The following is a 20,969-nucleotide window of genomic DNA, read 5'->3' as shown; positions in this document are numbered from 1 at the left end:
GTCAGAGAAAAAGCCTGCTTCCCTCGGTCATTTTAAAGGAAGCCACCTAAAGCTCCATCTGTCACTGTGGAGCTGCTCTCGGGGGCTGCCTGATATGCTGATGTGGAACTTGGAATCATTCATTTGGGTTTGTGACTGAGCTGGGCTAGGTAACTGGGTAGACTGGGCAAGTCCATTCACCTCTGTTGGCCTGTGTCCTTGAGCGTTCCTGGCTGCACGTCTTGCTTTCAGGTATAAAGGATCTGTCCCCTTCTCCCTGTCCCTGTGTTGCACACACTCGCCTCTCAAATAAGAAAACTCCCACAGAGGATGCTTGCCTTCCTGGCTCCCCTCCAGCCCAGCACCTATCACAATGCTCTGCAGAGAGTACATGCTCAACAAGCCTAATGCTAAATTGTGATAAGTGAGAGTAGACGGTATCTGCCTTTCCTCTCAGCTCTTGATTCTTTGGCCTAAAGAAAACCAAGGCCCCCAGCAACTTCATTTTGCATATCTAATTGGAGATAATTTCAATAATATAATTATCAAAGCATCCCTATGTTACTTGAAGTTGGTTCACAGTCTGGCAATGATGAAGATGCTTATTCTCTTTTAGTGTCTCAACTATGAGTCACCTCTGATGACGGGTAGGAGAACAAGCAGGTTTTACTACAATACACACCAAAAGTAAATGAATAAGCCCAACCACTTTGCCCACCCACATGGCATCAATTTGGAGGAGACACCGAGAAAGGAGTTTCACCTCTTAGGCATCTCAGAGATTCATATTTTCTCAAAAATGAACACAAAGGGCAACAGCTGACAAGTCACACTGGACTGTACCACCACCTCTGGTTACCCCAGAGAGAGGCAGAGAAAGGACCCCCAGAACAGTCACCATTTAAGGAGAGGTTCAGGGATCAAGAGGCCTCACCACCCCACCAAAATCCACAGATGATTGAGCCTGTGTGGGGTGGGGGCGGTAAATTACTTTCTCTTTCTCATCTTTGAATGGCTCTTCCCTAGAGTCAGGATGACTTTCATTAGCTTCCAGGTACATTCCCATCACGGTCCCCTGCTCTGCAGCTGACCAAGATGGTAAATGTGGGACAAGCAGGGAACAAGGAATTTAGTTCCAGGAGTGGCACTAGAAGGAGTCCCTGCTCCCTCAGGGGCCATCACTGCCGGGTGCTTCGAGAGATGCTGCCTCCACGCCCTGCTTGAGGTTGTCCACAGCAGAAACCAGCGCCCAGATGCCCTCAAGCCAGCCACCCCGTGGGAGTCCCTTCACCAGGTGTGGGTACTGGGTCAGCCTCTAGACAGAACTCCTGCTGCTTCTCTCTTTTTGGAGCAAATTTTCACACCCTGTCTGGATCTTCCCAGTCCTGTCCCCTCTCCCCTGAATCTTCCCACCTTTCCAAGGGTGTGCTGTCTAATCCGTCTCCCCACTCACACCCATAACAGCACAGATTCATCCCTGATCAGGACTAAAAAAAGAAAAAGAGCCGAGCACAGTGGCTCACACCTGTAATCCCAGCACTTTAGGAAGCTGAGGTGGATGGATCACGAGGTCAGGAGTTTGAGACCAGCCCAACCAACATGGTGAAACCCCGTCTCTACTAAAAATAAAGAATTAGCCAGGCATGGTGGCATGCACCTGTAATCCCAGCTACTAAGGAGTCTGAGGCAGGAGAATCACTTGAACCTGGGAGGCAGAGGTGGCAGTGAGCTGATATCGTGCCACTGTCCTCCAGCCTGGGTGACAGAGTAAGACTCCATCTCAAAAAATAATAATAATAAAGAAAAAAGAAAAAGAAACAGCCTCCATCACACCACTCTCTGGGAAATTAGAACTGAGTCCTAGCTCTAGCACTGGGCACAGCTGGGTCAGCACTACAAAGGGTCCTATGCAGTGAACACCTTGTGGTCTGAAGGGCAGCTGCTCTCTCTTCTCAACAAGCCAGAGATTCGCTGCCTTCCAGACAGGAACCTCCATGGAAGAGAAGCTGTTCCCTGGTTTGTGGTGAGCAAAATTCCCTGGACTCAATCAAGAGATCTGGATTCTAGTCCCACGACTTTGAATCCTCTAGGTCCACGGTCCTACATCCCTAGATTAGGAGGACAGGCTCAAGTAAGACAAGTGCAGGCAGCCTGACGTGCTGCGCCAGCACACAGGGACTCGGGCCACACCAGCCATCTCCTTGCAGACTTTCCTGAGAGCACAGGAAAGGAAAGCAGCACTCCAAGGACTCTCTGAGAGGCTTCCAGGCTGGGCCACCTCCAGCCATGCAGTGGAAACCAATAGCAAAGGAAGGCCAGAAGGGCCACAGCTGAACCAGAGGCCTATGGACCACCCTGGCCACTGGTGGGATGCCAGTGCTGAGCCACGAGCCCTGCCGAGCAACCCATTTCTGAGCAGCCCCAAGACTTGGAGAACAGGCCATCTAGAAATAGAATTAAATGGTCAGGTGCAGTGGCTCGCCTCTGTAATCCCAGCATTTTGGGAGGCCAAGGCATGTGGATCACCTGAGGTCAGGAGTTTGAGACCAGCCTGGCCAACATGGCGAAACCCCATCTCTACTTAAAAAAAAAAAACAAACAAAAATCAGCCAGGTGTGGTGACACCCACCTGTAATCCCAGCTACTTGGGAGGCTGAGGCAGGAGAATCGCTTGAACCTGAGAGGCGGAGGTTGCACTGAGCCGAGATTATGCCACTGCACTCCAGCCTGGGCAACAGAGTGAGACTCTATCTATCTCAAAAAAAAAAAAAAAAAAAGAATAAGAATTAAATGGGGTGGGGGAGTTTCTTAGGAAAAAAAAATTAAGAGTTGTGCAAACAAATCTAGTTGGTCTGTCTTTACGGCAAACTGAAAGGGTAAGGCATAAGAGGCTGTGAATTCCACTGATAAGAGAGGATTTCCCTACTCAAATATCAAAGGTCTTGCATACACATACACCAAAACAGAAATAAAAGAAAAGAGAGATGGGGGAGGAAATCACCTTTTAAACTCATCCCAGAGCCAGTCAGAGCCACCCAAAGGAAAGCAGGCCCCAGACCCTTCTGAACTCGGCCGTCCTCCCTCCAGTGAGACCAGCTCTAGCCTGTTTCCAGGATGCCACTCTCAGCTTCCCACACCTCCAGGGGACCCCTAACTCCAAAGTTAGGGGTCCTAAGGATCCTCCCCAACATGCTTCTCCTCCAACACTGCTTCCAGGTGAGCGACACAGAAGCTGCAAGTGGAGTTCACTGCTTGGCCATCGGGTGAAGGCCACAAAGACACCACCCACTATCCCAACCCCAACCCTTTCGCTTTTTCACTTTCTCCACAGGGAAGAAGGAGGAAATAAACTTGTCCAGCCTCACAACTTCCCTGGACAGGGATCCAGGGATCCATTCATTCAAATCCCAGCCTTTCTCTGCTCAATCAAGCAGCCTAAGCAAAGTACAGATTAAATACCACATACGAACCAGCATTATGTGAGGCACCAAGAAAGCACAAAAAATAAAACATGATTCCTGCCCTCCAAAAGGTTATAATTTGAGGAGGAGAAAATATACCCACAAGCCAATGTGAATACCACTGGTCCCCTTTTAACTAATCCCTGAGTGACACCTGCTCCAAAGAAAGCCAAGTTGTTGACAGAGTCAGGCCTTCCTAGTTACCTAGAAAAATGGCCTGGAGAGATCTGGTCCACTGGAAGGAGATACAGAAACAAGCACCCCACAAATGTCTATGGGACCAGCTACCTCTCCCAGGCAGGGAGAAAGTGGTGGTGGCTGGTGGGCAGAGATGTAAGCAGATTGACACAAACACAGAGGCTTCCGAACCACTCTTGATCACCCAACTTTCCAGCTTCCCCATTTCTGCCCCTAACTTGAGTTTCCCCAGGCCACTCAGCCCACTGTGAGGTCATATTGCGGGGATTACCGAGTCACGGCCAGGCTGGGCAGAACGGGAAGTGAACAAGTCAATTCAAGAAAGATCCAATCAGGGGATATTCTCTGGGCACCGCTGGGCTGACACCCACAGAGGGGTCCTGGGATACAAATACCCTGGAGTCTGAAGAGCGGTGGTCCCTCTTCTCACCACTTCAATTATGTCTTCATTGAACTGGGGTACAAAAAAGGGAAGCAGGGATTGAAAATCTAGCCTTGTGGCCATAAGCCTGTGATGACTCATGCCACCTTTGTGTGCTTTGAGATGCTTTCCCATGTCTGTAATACTTTTCATATCATCCTACACACTCACTGTCACCTCTCCTCACCCCAGCACACAGAAAAGATGTGCTTATTATGTGCACTTAGGTTTTGTTGTACTATTAAACACAATGACCCACTCCTATTATTATAACACAGGTTTTGCTGGAAACTCAAAAAAGACTTGGCTCTGCTGGCTCCCAGGGAATCTGGGCTCTGCTCCTCCAAAACCTTTGTTCTCCAGATGTCAGTGTAAAGTTATGAACAGCTCTCCCCCTGAGCTAACTTACCGAGCAGTAAGTGAGGCAAGAAAGGCCACTCACTATATTTCTCAGCCTCCATGAAGTTGTCACTGGGAGAGGAGCCAAGAGGGAGGGGGCACCTTCGGAGACAAGGTCATAACTCACTGTCATCCGGGGAAGGGGAGAGGAAGTCAGGGAACTTGTGTCAGGAATGGCGAGCTAAGCTCAATATGGACAAGGACCGAGAGGGGGACCCAGGATGGGAGAAATGAGGCATCAGGACAACTGGGAGTGAAAGTTTAACTGCTCTCAAAGATGGCTGACAAATATGTAACATTCCTAGTGGACACCAAGCTGAGCATGAGTCATCAATGAAGCACTGGTTTTTTATAAAGCAAGCTGGATACAAAAGTGCAGACATAAGAGTAAAGAATGTGAAAAATACTAAGATTTCTTGCCATTGGACACTGTAGCAATCAGACTAATGTTTGAGTAAAAGAGCTGGGAAACTAGCAGATTCTAAAAAGAGGCACAAAAACAATAAATGGGTTACAAGATAACAGATCCATGAGTTCAGATTCAGAAAAGTGGTATCTAGGAAGAAGCAGTGGCAGAGAATGGAGGGAAGAATCTAAAATACGAAACATTTCAGCCCAAAGCTGGTGATGAGATACTTTGTCTTCTCTGGAAAGAAGAGGAAATGGGTTTAAACTGAAGCATAAGGGATGGAAGGTAGACAAAAGGAAGGATTTCCTGCTATTGAGAGGTGTCTTTAAAAATAGAACCAGGGTGGTGAGAAAGAGGTTGGGCTGGTCAGTTCTGGAAGCCCATCTGCCCCCTGAGAGGGTATATGTTCCTCTACCACCCCGACTCCATCTACTCCATTATGTCCAATGATCTGGATAAAAAATCCAAGCTATTCCCAGGGCGCACCATGTAAACCTCAGAAGTGCCACACTTTGGGAGCCCTAGTAGGAAAGATGGTAGGAAGACCAGCCCCAAAACAGGGCAGAGAAAACAGGGAAAGGAACAAGGCAAGATGAAAGGTGAAAGGAACATGAGCATTCACGGCAACAGCACAGGGGGTTGGGTGGTGGTTTTGCTGCTTGGGTTTTAGCACGGGCTCCCCAGGTTAGCACTGCCACAGAGCACCAGGTTCTTCATCAACAAAGTTCCAGTTAAGAAAAGCATTCCAGCCGTCACTCATAAAAGTGGCGGCACAACTTCCTCTGCAAAGCACATGTGGGCCACCTCTGGCTCCTGCTGGCCATGGAGACATCACATGCAATTAATACAGTCAGCCAGGAATGAAAGTAGGAAGCCCCAGGCTCTGGACCAAGTCCACCACTACCTAGCAAGTAACCTCTGGCACTCACTACTCTCTTAGCCTCAACCTTTCTCATCTGTAAAATGGCAGGGTAAATGATAGGACATAGGAGATGCTCAATAAGTATTCATCTGCCTTTCCACGAAGGAAGCTACTCTCAAAGGCCTGTACTTTCTTCTGTGATTCCTCAGATACTCTTGTCGACTAGAGGAACAAGAACCTTACTCTAAAAGACAATTTAAGGGGAAGAGAAAAAATTTTTAAAAGACTTTAAAATAATTACTGAAGGCCAGGGGTAGTTGTTCATGCCTATAATCCTAGCACTTTGGAAGGCCACAGCAGGAGGATTGCTTAAGACTAGGAGTTCAAGACCAGCCTGGGCAACATAGCAAGACCCTATCTCAAAAAAAAAAAAAAAAAAAAAAACCTTAAAAAAAAAAAAAAAAAAATGACTGAGAAATAGCTGTCTTTTTAAAGAAAATACAAAATTTGGCCCAGTTTTTTCTGTATCAAGCCTAGGCCTAAAATCATCTTGTGTCATTCCCTCCGTCAACATCTGCTGAACTCCCATAATCCATGAAACATCATAGATAAAGGAAGCATGGGATTAGACCTACAGTTCCATACCAGTGTGTTACAGCCAGTCATGAAGCAGACCCAGAGAATTTGGCTACTACTTAGTACTAACATTTAATTTACTTTAAAAATGTCCGCGTTAGAGCAGACTCAGGATTATGCCTGTAAGATGACATTCCAACTCACCTGCACTTAAGTATGAATAAAGAGTGAACAGAAGGACGGGACCAGGTAAGAATGGCACATGGGAGGGCATCACACACGTGAATGTTAGTTTCCCACACGCAAAGGCATGGGGGGGACAAGGCAGGAAGCATTGCTCCAGATCTGAGAATCACCACACACCAGAGAGTGCATGAGAGGTGACACACAAACCCAGCAGAGAAGGTTGAGAAAGTTTTAAGAGTTTTAAGAGCCTACTCGTCATTACAGAGGTCGCTTAAAAGCCCAACCAGAATCAGTAAGATGGGGTGCCATAAGGTATTCCTGGGGATGGGGGGTAGATTTTAAGGACTCATCAATTACAATTCAAGTTCCAGTCAAGCTGGATGAACCCCATCCACGTGCTGCTGCTTGAAGATCAAGAGGCAGTCGTTCACAGCCATATTTCCTGGGGCTGCTTGTTACTGACATTCTGTCATTCAAGTTGGGTCCTGAAGCCACAGTATGCACCAAATCTGCTCCCTAGAATCCACAGCAAAAGGAGAGTTCATTCTTTAAAAGAACGATGGCACACATCTCTCAACTCCTGAGAGAAAATGAAGAGAAGTGGGATTTTTCAATTCTGATACCAGCAGGAAACAGGGAGTCTCTGGCAGGTAATACCAAACCGAGAAGCTTCTTTTCTCCCAAGTACACCAAGAACCCCTTTCAAATACAGGTGCTATAAAAAAAAGAAGTAAGTGTGAAAATGGGGCAAGAAAGGGAACCTGAGGACTATGTATTCTCTGTCTATGGGTATCAACACCTTTAAGGCATTTTGCAGTCTTTTTAATTCTATAACCTCCATATTGAGAGACATAAAACACAGAACATTACACCTGTCAGGTGCTGGGCCCTGAACTATCTCCAGGCAGCTGAAAGTCAGTACATAAGCCTTTTAACGACGTGAAAGTTAAAGATTAAAAACATGTTGGAACGCTTACTTTATGCAGTGCCAAAAATGTGTCTATAACCTGTAAGGAGAGATGGGTGTGGAGCATCGTAGGAAAAAGGTGACTGCACTCATGCTGCAGAGAGAAAATAAGGTCCTCGCTTGCTTGCCTGCCTGCCTTTCTTCTTTCCTTACAAGGGAAATCGCTCCTGAAATATGACATGCTTTGCAACAACAGTAAGTCGACCACTGGAGAGAGTGAGGCTAGAACCACTGGAATCTTGTAGATTTCTGAGGCCAACTCTGTTCTGACACATGCAGTTGGGAGCCACTGGTTTGGGAATTCACATGGATATGGGGCTGTGCTTATTCAGAAAGGGCTCCAGGTCACATTCTGTATTCTCTTGATTTACTCCCGTCACCATAAAAACCCAGTGAAAACAGAGATCGTTTTCATAGGGCACTGCCATTCGCCAATCCATAACTTAGGAATTCAAGGCTATGCTTGGACAACTCTCTCTAGACTTGGAGTGTTAAAAGTTTGCACCTAGTTACTCTCCCCTCTCTCTGGCAGGAGAATCATGTCACTGGAAAGCAATTATTGTACCCTCTTCAAATAACTCAGCCTAAATTTTCATATGCACGAATGGGTATATGATGTAGGGTTATGGCTCCTTTTACCAAAAATTGAAAAATTCAGAAAGCCAAAGATAATAGAATATGCCTTGAGTGGCACATCCTTTGGGTAGAAATAATAAAAAAAAAATACAAAATTATTTATGCACGAGTATTAAAATCTTCCTCAAAAGTTCCCAGGCAAATGGATGCCTCTTTAATTTTCACCCTTACAATAAACTCTTCTGCAGGTTTTGTTTATTTTGAGGAAACATTTCACTTTTTTTTTCAAGACATGAGGTGTGAATGATGCAAAACAGTATTTGGATATGTAAACTGAATTATTTGCATAATGCATTACTAATCAGTGAGTATAAATTCTGGAGTCTGAGGAACTGAAATCAAGTGCCACCAAATTTTTTAAAATCTAGATTATAAAAGTAAAGAGCATCACCCTTCAGTGAAATAATGTACACATTTGCATTCTGTTTCTAAGAAGGAGAAATTATTCTCACAGAGTTTTCTGAAGAAAATTAAATAAGTGGCCTTTGATATACACTGCTTTGCTCTGACTCAACATTACGAGGCATAAGGTCCTAAATTCATAGGCACAACCACAGAAGCACCACAGAACGTGAAGATATTTGCATCAAAAGGAGCAGAGAGTCCCCCTCCCCTACCCCATGATGGTAGCCTACAGGACCTACAGGAATCTGAAGGGGCAGCCAGACATTTTGCCTATACCACCCATCAAAACAGCCACCAACCGAACCAAAAGCCACCCATGCCCTTCTCCAGTGGGTTCCCACCAGTGTTTTCATTCAAGCTTAGCCCCTTCTTTGCAGAAAAAAGACACTGATGTGCCAATAGCAGTAGAAAGAAGAAAAAATTATTCCAGCGCTATACACAACCTTCGTCAATCCAACATGAAAAACCAAGTCTGGGAAACTATTTGTCTAAACAAACACTTTTTGGAAAGGGATGAAATGGAGAGAAAAGGAAAAGGAAGTATAGCCTAATGGTCAGTACACACACACACACACACACACACACACACACACACACCCTTGAGAATGCCAGGTTACATTTCTACAACAGCTGCCTTCCATTGTCTACTGCCAGTGAAGCCAAACCACCCTAAAATTTAATTTAAACTGCTGTAAACCCAAGTGTCAGGCACTTAGATGGCAGCTGAAAGCGCCACTCTCAGATAACTGAGTGACACTTGCTAATAATAGCCTCTGCGTGAAGCGAGCGGGAGCGGACATTTTGTAAAACCAGAGGAACCTGGGCCTGGGCCTGGGAACGGTGTGGTTAGGCCGGTGTCAGCTTCCAGGCAGCAGACACGGCAGAGACCAGGCCCACCATGGCTCCCCTGTGACGGGCTGTGCGAAGCCCACCAGCGACCTAGCTTTCAAGTCATACAGCGACAGTCCCGGCTTTTGCTAACCAGGAGAACAAAATGCCCCTTTCAGCCCTGCTATCGCCGCTCTGCTCCCTCTCACCTTCCGTCTTGTGCCCCAGTCCTCCCTTAAACAGAAGACTGCTTAACCCTCCACGCATTCTTTGTCCCCTTCTTTCTCAGAGTGTGGTCAGTCTCCTCTCAGGCAAACCACCTTTCTCTAATAGCCAGGGCTCAAGTGGCCAAAGGAAGGTCCCAGAGCCTTGTCTCATCAACACTACCAGCCAAGTGGGCACATCTCAGCCGCTTCTTCCTGACCCCCACCACAGTGAACAGAGGCACCTGTGCTGAAACTCAAGCAAACGCCACATCTGACGCTTCCTCGTGCACTGAAAAAGCCAAGTGATCTCTGTTCTTCCAGGAGAATGGGAGACAAGGGACACCGCAGACCCTGAGATGACCCCTTCACAATGCACTTCCCACACACAAGACTTGGGCTCACAGGGACCTTCTTACCCACAGGACACTTGTCCCCTAGCTACCTCTGAGCCAAACCCTTGGTGAAGAAACAACACCCACCGCAAGGCCATTTTGCTCTCTACCAGTCAGGCAATACCTTCATTTTCTGGAAAAAATCTCAAATACATACAAAAGTAGAGAGAATGTTATCAATCCGTCCCCAGGTACACATCTCCCAGCCCCCGGCACCACGGCGCACGGTCCTTCTTGTCTTCCCCAACCCTATCGCCTCCCTGGCCCATTTCGTTATTTAAGTTGATCCCAGACATCATATCATCAATAAACACCTCTGTATGTGTTTTTTAAAGGTAAGAACTCTTTTCTTCTCTTAAGTACAACCACAAAACTATTATCACACCTAAAAATAATAAAGTAACAAATAAAGTCCCACATTGTCAAATAGGGAAGTTACTTTAAACTCAGAAATACTTCTTTCCTTCTGGGTCATGTTTTGGAGGATCCCTTCCAATGAGGTTCAAGACTGCAGCTGCCAAGAAAAACGTCAGAGAATCACGCTCTCTAAAAAGGGCCTTGTGTAAAGCCAACTTGCAAGTCAGCACAAGCTCTTGCCCCTTGCAGTCCTTTGCCCTATTCAGGGCTGAATGTCTCTGTGACAGTCCCCCTCCCACATTGACTGCTCCACGGGGGCAGTCTCCCTCACTCCCCACCATCTGGCCCATCACATCAGATAAGCAGGTGCACTCCCAGTGTTCAGAACTGGAATTTATTTGTCTTGGAAGAAAGTGCTCTCCCGGATGGTTCTGCACAGAATTCATTCACAGAGTATGTCTTGGATATACAGCTGACTAGATATGTCAGTTATGTTCCAAATGGGTTTTCACAGGTCAAGGTTCTGCAGGCAAGAGCAAATACTATTTTTAGACAGGATAAGGTCACAATGCTTTTAGAGACAGTGAGGTCTACAATAAAACCTATTGATCAGCCTCTGGAACTAGTGCTCCAGAGAGACACAGAGATTGAAACAAAAATTGCCTGGCCGTTTTCTCTGTAGACTCTGTGAGTAAAAGCTTGTTGGACTTAATATCTTTCAGGATATAAAATAAGCAAGAAGTACTGTGTACAGATTACTGAAGTCCATTTAACCAGATGCAGAGCAGGTCACAGAAAATTCACTCATGGCAGAACTGTAAAGAAGGGAGATTTCAAGGCAACACGTGTTGCAACCTAGAGAAAGAATAAACGCCAGCCTTCTCAACTCACGGGAGGCAAAAAGGACACCCTGCCATCCAGGATTCCTGCTTGGGACTGTTGTTTCTAAATTTGCAACTATGATCCTCAATCCAGGGCTATGGGAACAATGGACTCCCAGATAAATAGTATGAAGATAATTTGCTTAAGTCAGAATTTTGTGAAAAGTGGTATCTACATGGACAGCTTTCAAAAACTTCTATATTGATTTGATGGAATCATGGCAAATTCTAAAGACCTTCCTACTCTCTCTCCCTTTCTGCACATACACACACACACAACTATATTTATATAGTCATATGTGTATATACGTATGTCTATATGTAGTATGTACATATGTATAAGTGTGTATATAGATGCATATGTACATATGCTTTATCTTATGATGAGAGTGTTGATGTGTTTGGGATTATTTTTTTTCCAAAAAGAGATAATAAGTCTTTTATAAGTGTACCACACAAGACTCCACTAAGCAAAATCATTCATTGCCCGGCAAAACTTGAGAAATAAATTTAGAAATCATACAAGCACACAGGAGCACAAGTAAATGAATCACCAAGGCACAGAAACTCACTGCAAAGTTATTTAACTAGCCCAAAGGTTCATGAATTGACCAAGGTTTTAGCAGTAAACCCTAAATAATTTATTTAAGCCAAATAGGAGCTTTAAGCACAGACATTAACGTAATGGACTATCCCATTTTAAACTTCAGCCAGAGATCTAAAACTTTGAAGTCAATTATGTTCTCATAAATACCTCTCCATTATTGGGGGTACTTTATTGTTTTAGAGACTCGGGACCACAGCAACTAGTGTGAAAGCTGGAGGATATCTTCATTTATCATCCGCTCTCATCTCGCAGCCCAGCTCACAAACAAAATATGCCATGGTAAATATAATCCATATATCACATTGTGACACAGCTGACCCCATTAGTGAGCCAAGACTGTCATAGCAGCAGCTTCCTATCATACTTTAACAATACAACGGCTGATACATTTGCACAATACAATAAGGGGCAGGGGGAGAAGGGAGAACATCAGGCTATGAAATCCTAAACTTCATGCCTGAATACATAATTCTGTCACCTATCTCTGGCATGAATGTTACCATGCTTTTATTTCAGGTAATAAGGGATGGGGAAACTAGGGCCTCTGGGGGGCCATTCATTCGGCCTGTTATTTGCTTTTTGGTTGGGTTAGGGCTAAACTTCATATTCCTCATTTTGTTTTGTTTTGTTTTTTCTTTTTTCTTGTTTTTTAAGATTTTATTTTTTTACCAGAGATAGACGAGCATGTAAAATCTGAAACAGCTGATTACCAGTGCCCTTATAGAGCATGCCTATTAAAAATCCCCAAAACAGTATAAATTAAGGAGGCAGTAATTTAAATAAATTACTTTTTTATTGAAGCTATAGATCTCAAGAGTCCCTGTGTCCTACAAGGAACACATATTTCACAGCTGATTCACTTGCCCCTTACTCTGAGCACATGGGATAATAAAAGAAAGTTTTAGATCATCATTATCCAAAGGATAACTTTGAATGCCCTTTTTCAGCATCCTTCTGAAAACATCATTTCATATCTAATTCAATGCCACATATAAATGGTATTTGCTGGACAGTGTGGAAAACAGAAACATCCATGCTAAAAGCCAATGGTAAACACCAAGTTTAAAAAATGGATTGCAAAGATCACATGTCCCAGAACAGGCCATATGCTTTTACCTACATGATGAATAAAAAAAGAACATTTTCCCTCAATTTATGCTGTCTTCAACACTAACAGAGGGAGAGTTCTTCTAAACATGTTGCATCGGATGCCTTTAACAAGCAAAAATTCCTAACTCCAAGGACTCAGCATATGTAGGCTATGTCCATACAGAGAAACCAGCTTTTGGGAGGAGGAAGGAGGAAAATATCACTGAATTCAGTCAGTTAATTGAATTTAAAATACCTGGTTGTTTGAATTCAACTATTTCTTTTTCAAAAACGTTCTTCTATTTTGATGTAGTTACATTTGCCCAAAAAAGCAAACTTGGAGAAAATACACATTACATTCTTTGGAGTTTATCAAAAAAACAGCTTGCAACAATTAAAAGATGGAGAAATCTTGTAGGCTGGAAACTTCTGTGAATTATCACCATTCCATTATACTGCACTTGAATTTTGCTTCCAGCAATTTGAAAGATGCTGTTAAGCTTTCTGCTGGAGAATCATGACTCCAAGACTTAATCTCCACCATAGCTTCCATCTTTGAGGCAAATCAAGAAAGTATTCTGCCGTCTTTGCAGGTGAGCCCCATTCAGCAACTAGATTACAAAAAATAGCAGGGAGGAAATCAGTCAGTGGTGTTCATACCATGCTAGAACATCATGGGGACTTGGAGACCCACTCAGTCCAAACTATCTATTTTGCCTACTTTACAAGACAAGGAAACAAATGAGGTGAAGGGAGCACAAAGTCTCACAGCATGACACAATAAGGAACGGAACCCAGGTGTCCTGGTTTTCAGATCAGTGTCTCTCTGTTAACACTAAAAGTCAGTTTGATTCTAGAAAAATCCGTAATGCCCAAAAGACCTTAAATGCCCTCCCTTCAAATCAGTCTTGGTAATTTTTCCATTGCTTTCAGAGAAGGGTAACTGTCTAGTTGGAAGGCCTTTATAAATTTTTATGTTATCTTCTTCCTTCATTCGTGTTTAGGAATCAAAAATAGTTTATCATAATGCTCTCAATTGGAAAGTCTTCGTACTACAGACAGACACTGTTATTTTCTGGTAAAGGATGCCAGTGGGACTGGGAAAAAGAATGCAGTTTTTTTCTAACCACAGTAGGTTTTTTCTATAACAATGATTTCACTTTCTAGATATAAAACAGGCATGGTTTCTCTCACCCCGAACTTCTGCAAAATCTAGATTTGATCAAATTCAGAAACTGGTGATTTGATCAAATTCAGAATCCCATATTTTGAGATGATGTGTTCTAGCAGAAAGCTATTGGTTAGCTATATTTTGCTCTTTCTTTCCTAAAAGATTTTTAAATAGTTTTCATTTTTAAAAGGATTTCAAACTTCAGATTGTGCCGATGCCAAAGTCTCTATACATCTAATCAATCAATAAACAAGACAAACAAAGAAGCATATGTTTATCCTTTACCATTTGGGAAGTGTACATTAATTACTGCAGATTGTCTCCTATGCATCTCCCCCCACCCACTTCACGTCGCAGACAGCAGTGCTCAAAAGTTTCTGCAAAATAAAAACGTATGGGGTAATTAAATGGATATTTATAATTAGAACTTAATAATTTGCATCAGGGACAAATGAGCTCTGATTTTAATCTGCAGCGCATTTAGATTAGCCCAAAGATAGTGTAATTTGATGGTTTATAGGCCTCCTCTTGGATTATGAAACAATACCAAGCCTTCAAGTGCAGTGTGTCTGTGTCAGGAGTGTGTTAAAGAAGAAGATGCAATGAAAATGTTTGACAACGTGAAAGCAGCCATAAATTACATGACAACTGTGTAAAAGTCATGATGAAACAAATAAAGGGCTGACCTATAATGCGTCTGATTCATTGTGACACACACAACTCCCTGCACTAATCTCTGCCCAGCCAACGCATTCTTAAGCGGGGAACTACTTAGCACCAGGAACACTGTAAATTATCACTAGTCAACAGCATTGATTTTTAGTCGACATTTCAATCAGGTTGAAGTAGAAATACTACCCAGCTCATCCAACAGCCTCTTAACCAGTCCGTTGCCCCTCTGAGGTCTCCTCGGTTATGGCTTTGTTAAATTTCCATTGCTCTCACCATTCAATATTTATTGTAGCTTTGCCACATCCAGGCACTTGGCCTGAAGGGTCACCGGCCTGCCTCTTGGGACATTAAATTTGGGCTTACCTAACGAAGGCAGAAACAGAAAAAGAAATAAAAGGCCATCATCAGAGATGTGGCTGATTTTCACTGATTTTCAAGGGAAAGGAAGGAAAACTAGGGGGTGTGAGCAAGGGAAATAGGGAGAGCTCTAAAGCCATGCTATACCTTTTTTCATGTCCGCTTTATCACTTCAGTCTAGAAAACCAGCAAATAAAACTAAGAGTTTCTCTTCCAGGGTGACAAGGGAGAACCACTACATTCTTGACCCAGGGGTATGTAGAGACAATGAAGAGGGCCAAGAGAAGGAGTAAGGGAGGCACTTGCATGAACCCCATCCAGGGTGTCCACGCCCCTGGACAGAGTGCGAAGTAAAAGTCAAGCTTTGGAGCTCTTGAACCACATGGATTCTCAGCACCCACCCCCATCCCACCTCAAACTCAGAAGACAATCTGGATATGAGCAACAGCTTCTTTGTGATGGACCTGAACAGCCTCGGTTCGAGCAGAAGGACTTACCAGGTGAGCAGAGCTCCCATCCGACACTCGCCAGTGCCGAGGCCAACTCTTCCACTCCTCCATCGGGCCTCCACATGCAGCAGGCGCTTCCCAACTACCACATGATTCTGAAATTGTATAAACGGAGGTCTATGGTGGCCCGGCCAATTCGAAATGATGGAGAATACAGGAAAACAGTGACATTTGGTTTTAGAATACATTGTGTAATCCATCTGCAACGAACCTCAGGTCTTGCTTCAGCAAATATTAATAGTGTCAGAGCAGCCTGTGGAGTGACTGGGAGAGGCCATCACGCTGCTGAAAACTTGCCTCCAGGGAAGCCACATGCGGATCATATGGAGTTGTTGACTGCAGTTTCCATTCAAAACTTCCCCCAAGCTTCCAGCATGCCTTCCGGACTTGCCTTACCACAGCACTCGTTCAGCCAGAAATGAAAACCTCCTCGAAGCAGATTTTGACCCCCCAGTACCCACTGCCCCCAGAAGCACCCCTGCCACACACATTCACTCACACTCAGTCTCTCCCTCACAGTATCATTCTGACCCTCCCCACCCTTTGAGGGTACGATCTAATGCATGAATGCCAGAGAGACAACACGCAGAACTGCTGAAGGCCCAGCCTCACGCTCCTTAAAAGTCCTAGCTTGGTTTCTTGTTCGGCCCACAGCAGTCTCCTAACCAAGCCACACAAAAGACCCTCACTCGATTTCAGGCTCATGCTGGACAGATGGAGAAATGACTACTTGCAAAGCAGGATTCTTTACATTGCAACTTTTCCCAACAGCTCTGCGCTCCTTCAATATGCCCAGAACTGGAGGCGAACATTCTTCTCTTTCCCAGAAGACTGAAAAACTTGACCACAGGACCCATGGGAGGGACAACTGTCCAGCACCAGAGCTTCCTGCCCAGTTGGTGTCTGGCACCGCTGAAGAAAGCTGCACACGTGCTGAGGAGGTAGCAGAGGGCGGTGGCCACAGGCCAAAGGGTGGAACAACTGTGGACCCTCAGGGAAATCATTTAACCCTGGATGAACCCCAATTTCCTCCTCTACCAAATGAGGCTAATGGGAGTATTTCCTTTCTGGGGCTGCTGTGGAATGGAATAGCAATGTGTCAGGCACATGGTAATGACAACCACCATTCTGGAGGTGCAGCCCCTGGAGCAAGTAATGTCTGCGCTTTCCCTCATTCACTGGTCACACGGACTCTGTAAGGTAAGGGACCTTGAGTTGTCTCCCTTTCACAGAGAGGTGAAATGATTTCCCCAGACTCTCCCAACCAGTTAGCAGTGACGTAAAAACCTGAACCTAGAGTAACTGTGTCACACACCCAGGCACAAGCCTCCCATGAGGCAGCACGCATCTATGGGGAGAGGGGACTCCAACCCACTCAGGGAGCTCCCATCGGAAACGTAATGAGACTCTGAGCTTTACAGGGTCCCATCTGCCCTGCTCTTCTCTCATCCCAACCTGCCCACCCCATATTGGGGAACTACATTGAGCCCCCAGGAGCACCCAGTTCCAAGCCATGAGTCATAACCGTAATAGTAACCAGCTTTTGAGACATGTTTTACCATGTGCCCAGCACTGAGCCCAGCACCCCCACGTGTTCTCACAGGATGCTCAAACGTCCTATGAGGCAAGCCCCGTGATTCCCCGCACTTTACAGATTGAGGAAACAGAGGCTGGGGGAATGAAATCTGCCCAAGGTCACACAACTAGAAATGGTATTAATTCTTTACCCTCAGCCTAAACCATTTTGTTTCATGTAATCAAAGGGAAAAGGAAGAGAAAGGAGATAAATGATATTTTAGGGGCATATTTCCCCTCTTTCAGTCCCTCTTCCCTTTCTTATCAGCTCAGGTTACAAAGACGCGTAGGGGGAGCAGCAGACTGCCTCTAGGGGCTTGGCTGAGTTTGGGGTGGTGTCTGTGGGATAAACCCAGAGACCCCCAAAATTTCCCAGTTTTTATTTGCTACTAGAAAAGGAGAAGGAAATCCCACCTCCCTTATGAGGCCTCAGCCTGGAAAAGTAAATGTGATTTTATCACATTTTATACAGATGTGCACAATGGTGCCTTTTCAAGTCTATGATGGGAAAAATATTTTTTATTGTGTGAATCTCATTTCAGATAGGTCCCCAAACCATTCGGAAGCCCTGGTGTTCCATAGGTGGAATTCTAGGAACCCAACTTTAACCCCAGCAGCAACTCTGGTGGGAACTAGAACATGCCTCCTGCCAGTTAGTAACAAGGAAATTCAATTACTTTGCCACTTATGGCAGGAGGGCAAAGACTGCACATTAAAAGAGCTAAAAATGTCAGGAAGTTATTGGGATGATGACTCTTGCTTGCCAACACTCATATATGAATGTGTAATGTCACAATAAACTAAAAAACACAGGAAGAGGCCAAGAAGATAAGAAAATAGAGAACAAAACAAGCCCAAACACATGGGTTTGCCATGGGTCCTACCCAGGAAATGCTGCGCCTCTAACGAGAGCACCTTTTCCCCACCCCTGGCTTTTCCTGAGCCTTCCTTGCATAGGATCGTTCTCAGCCACCGACAGCTTAATTCACAGGCCCCTTCCAACAAGTTAAACTTCAGCCATTTAAAAAAAAGTGAGTTTCCGCTGATTGCCTACCTGCATACGCAGGCACGCCGGCCACGCCCCACCCCACTGCACCATGAGCTCTCACACCTGGTCGCCTGAACGCAGCTAAGCCCTTCCCATCTGGCCCTCGGGTTACTGGCGTTATCACAACTCTTTTTTTCCCAATGGCAAGCCAGGAAAGATGATAGAAACCGTGTGTGTAGCCAAAAGACTGGCCTCAACTGGTTCAGAGGGGGGAAAAACTGAGCTGTACGTCTCTTCATTTTTTTATTTTTTTATTTTTTTGCCTTTAGCCAAAAGACCAGGGAGCATTTGATGTACAGTCAGCAGGTATTTAAAAAAGAAAGAAAGAAAGAAGAAAGAAAAAAAAAAAAAAGCACTGAAAAGGCTTGGCTGCAGTGGGGCCCTGACACGCTCTCATCTAAAGCCTGGCCCTCGGCCAAGTTCATCTGTTAATGGACAACCACAACCAGGGCCTGCACCTCCCCCACCTCCCTCTACCCCTCCCCGAGTCTTCTCTGTTCTCCTACCTCTTTCGAGCTCCTAAAAACTAGACATCGATTATGTCTGCGCTTTTCCCTTTCTATTCAAGATAAACAAAGTGCTTCAAGTTCAGGGCGCACCCTGGGACCCCTGACAAAACAATCTATCATTCTGTCTGCTAAACCAGTCTGGCTACACCACGGCCAGGGAGAGTAACACTCCCAATGTACAATTTTCCCTTTGTGCTCTTTCCCTCTTGCCACTAACCTCTTTTCTTTACCACCTTCTCCGGAGCAGATGGACTTGACCACTTTGCTTAAGCCCCTCCTGGCAACCTTAGAAATTAGAGGAAAAAAAAGAGCTCCTGGTTACCCCTCCTCCAGCCCAGGTTTTCCTCCTCCCCCTGTGCTGCCCCCACGGTCCTGCACACACAGACACAAACCCCGTTGGACCTACACAATCTTTCAGACCCTCTCACCACGGACACTAACCCAGAAAATAAATTAAATACCAAGACTGCCCCCTCCGTTGCTCCCTGCAATAATATTTTAAGTGAGTTTTGTTTTAAATCATATCCATTAATTTACCCTGACTTGCAATTAAATGCAAGCACACTTTTTACAACCAGTACGGAATGTATTAATTATAACTACAAATGGTCAAATGAGAGCACACTCCCTCCTAAAAATATTAATAAAATACATAATAAATAATATTAATGAAACAAAAATAGATTCATAAGCCTTGGCCAGGGCTTTTATTATTTCATGCAAGGGGAAAGTCCAGCCAACAAACTTGCTCCATACACTTTGGCAGGACTCAGACCAACCACTACCATTAAACTCAAAAGCATATTTTGGCAGTGCCCTGGCAATGGGGGGCCCTGTGCAGACACCACCAGGAGATGTTGACCCCAGTGCCCAAGATAGGGTCCATAAGGTCTTACTCAGCCTTCCCATGTGGTCAGGAAAAGTTACCCACAGACTACTTCCCTCTGCCTAAACTCCCACCCCCCCAACACACACACCCCACCCCGCAGCTGCTCTGTCAGTGTCCACCCTGCCTCTCAAAGGACAAATGAAATCCCCCAGACCCAGTGGGAAATGAGTCCAGCTAAATGAAGGACACAGGACTGGGGCACCATGAGCATCTGGGTTAAGGCACCAAATCCTGCACCAGCGTTGGAAGCTGCCTTTGTTCCTGCCCCACCGCTGGGCCCCTGCTAACCTGTCTCCACCACGCTCAGCCTCACGCCTCACCCCAGCACTCCCTGCCCCCGCCCCTCCCCCCAAATCCAACACACCCACTGCACAATCGAATCTAATTAAGATCAGGAAGAAATTTGCATTTTCTTTTCACTGTACCCCCAGTAATCACAGAAGTTCTTCAAATTTTGAGAATTTTGTTCCTCTGCTAATTATTTCCCTCATTTTGCATTTCAAGGCACAAAGACAGTCTATCTCACTGGTGGTCTATTAATAGTTTGAAGTTTTAAGCATCAGAAGGTGGTTTTTTCCCCCCCTTTTAAAACTATTCTGTCATTTCCAGTTTTGTAAAAAGGTTTTTTTGTTTTTGTTTTTGTTTTTTTGGTGGTGGTGGCATTAATGTTTCTTCAGAAAGGCAGCTTCTGGGCCATTCTGTGTATTATGATTTGTTCTCCCCCTTACAACAGTTACTCTGCCTGGTTTACTGATTTACAGGACCTTGGTATGTGAATGGCGAAAAAGAAAAAAAAAGAAAGAAAGAAAGAAAATTCCTTGGCATAAGTATATGTTTGCTGATCAAATTTCAGATCATGTGTTGTTCATTATTATGACTTTACTTGAAAAACAGTTTGCCACAGTGAGATGGATTCACTTTATATGCTTTCTACCCCTCCACTCCCTTTAAGTACTTTGAAAAACAGTACAATGTTTTTAAAGGTACATTTAAAGCATGAACTGGTTTGGATTAAAACAATGTTTCACCGTCTGCAAATTCCCTGAAAATACATTTTCGAAAGACTTATGCAAAGCCACATGATTTTGAAGGAGCTAATGAGATTGTCCCACCAACAAAATTTAATGGTGACTTAAGAAATTCTAATACTTTTCATTTACTTCCTGTAGAATTATTTGTGTACTTGACATTTATACAGTTTCTCCATTATATAACAATCTACCCTGGGTACACTAGATTATGCCAATCTATTAGAATGAAATTTGTACTCCATATAAGCAGAAGTTTCCAGTCGCTTTTGACTTACCATTATGTTTCAATGTAAAGTGTTATTATAGCAGAGTATAAAGCACAGCTACTCCATGCTCACGTTTTTAACTC

The 20,969-nt window shown here is 44.6% G+C and overlaps 1 protein-coding gene and 1 long non-coding RNA gene across 11 annotated transcripts in view; both read right to left on the bottom strand.

The window, feature by feature from the left end:
• BCL11A (BAF chromatin remodeling complex subunit BCL11A) overlaps window positions 1–20,969 on the bottom strand; it is a 100,210-nt gene that overhangs the window by 58,633 nt on the left and 20,608 nt on the right. The window lies entirely within an intron of this gene.
• On the bottom strand, window positions 2,790–6,094 carry LOC116560595. The gene is made up of 2 exons (XR_004273037.1): window positions 3,128–6,094; window positions 2,790–3,046 (listed from the first exon to the last, which is right to left on the bottom strand). It is a non-coding gene; the product is annotated as an uncharacterized LOC116560595 (long non-coding RNA).

The sequence above is a fragment of the Sapajus apella genome, unplaced genomic scaffold (assembly GCF_009761245.1).
Source record: "Sapajus apella isolate SASKATOON/1434 unplaced genomic scaffold, GSC_monkey_1.0 scaffold26, whole genome shotgun sequence".
NCBI classification, from domain to species: Eukaryota; Metazoa; Chordata; class Mammalia; order Primates; family Cebidae; genus Sapajus; species Sapajus apella.
This window is presented reverse-complemented; position numbering and strand designations above follow the sequence as displayed.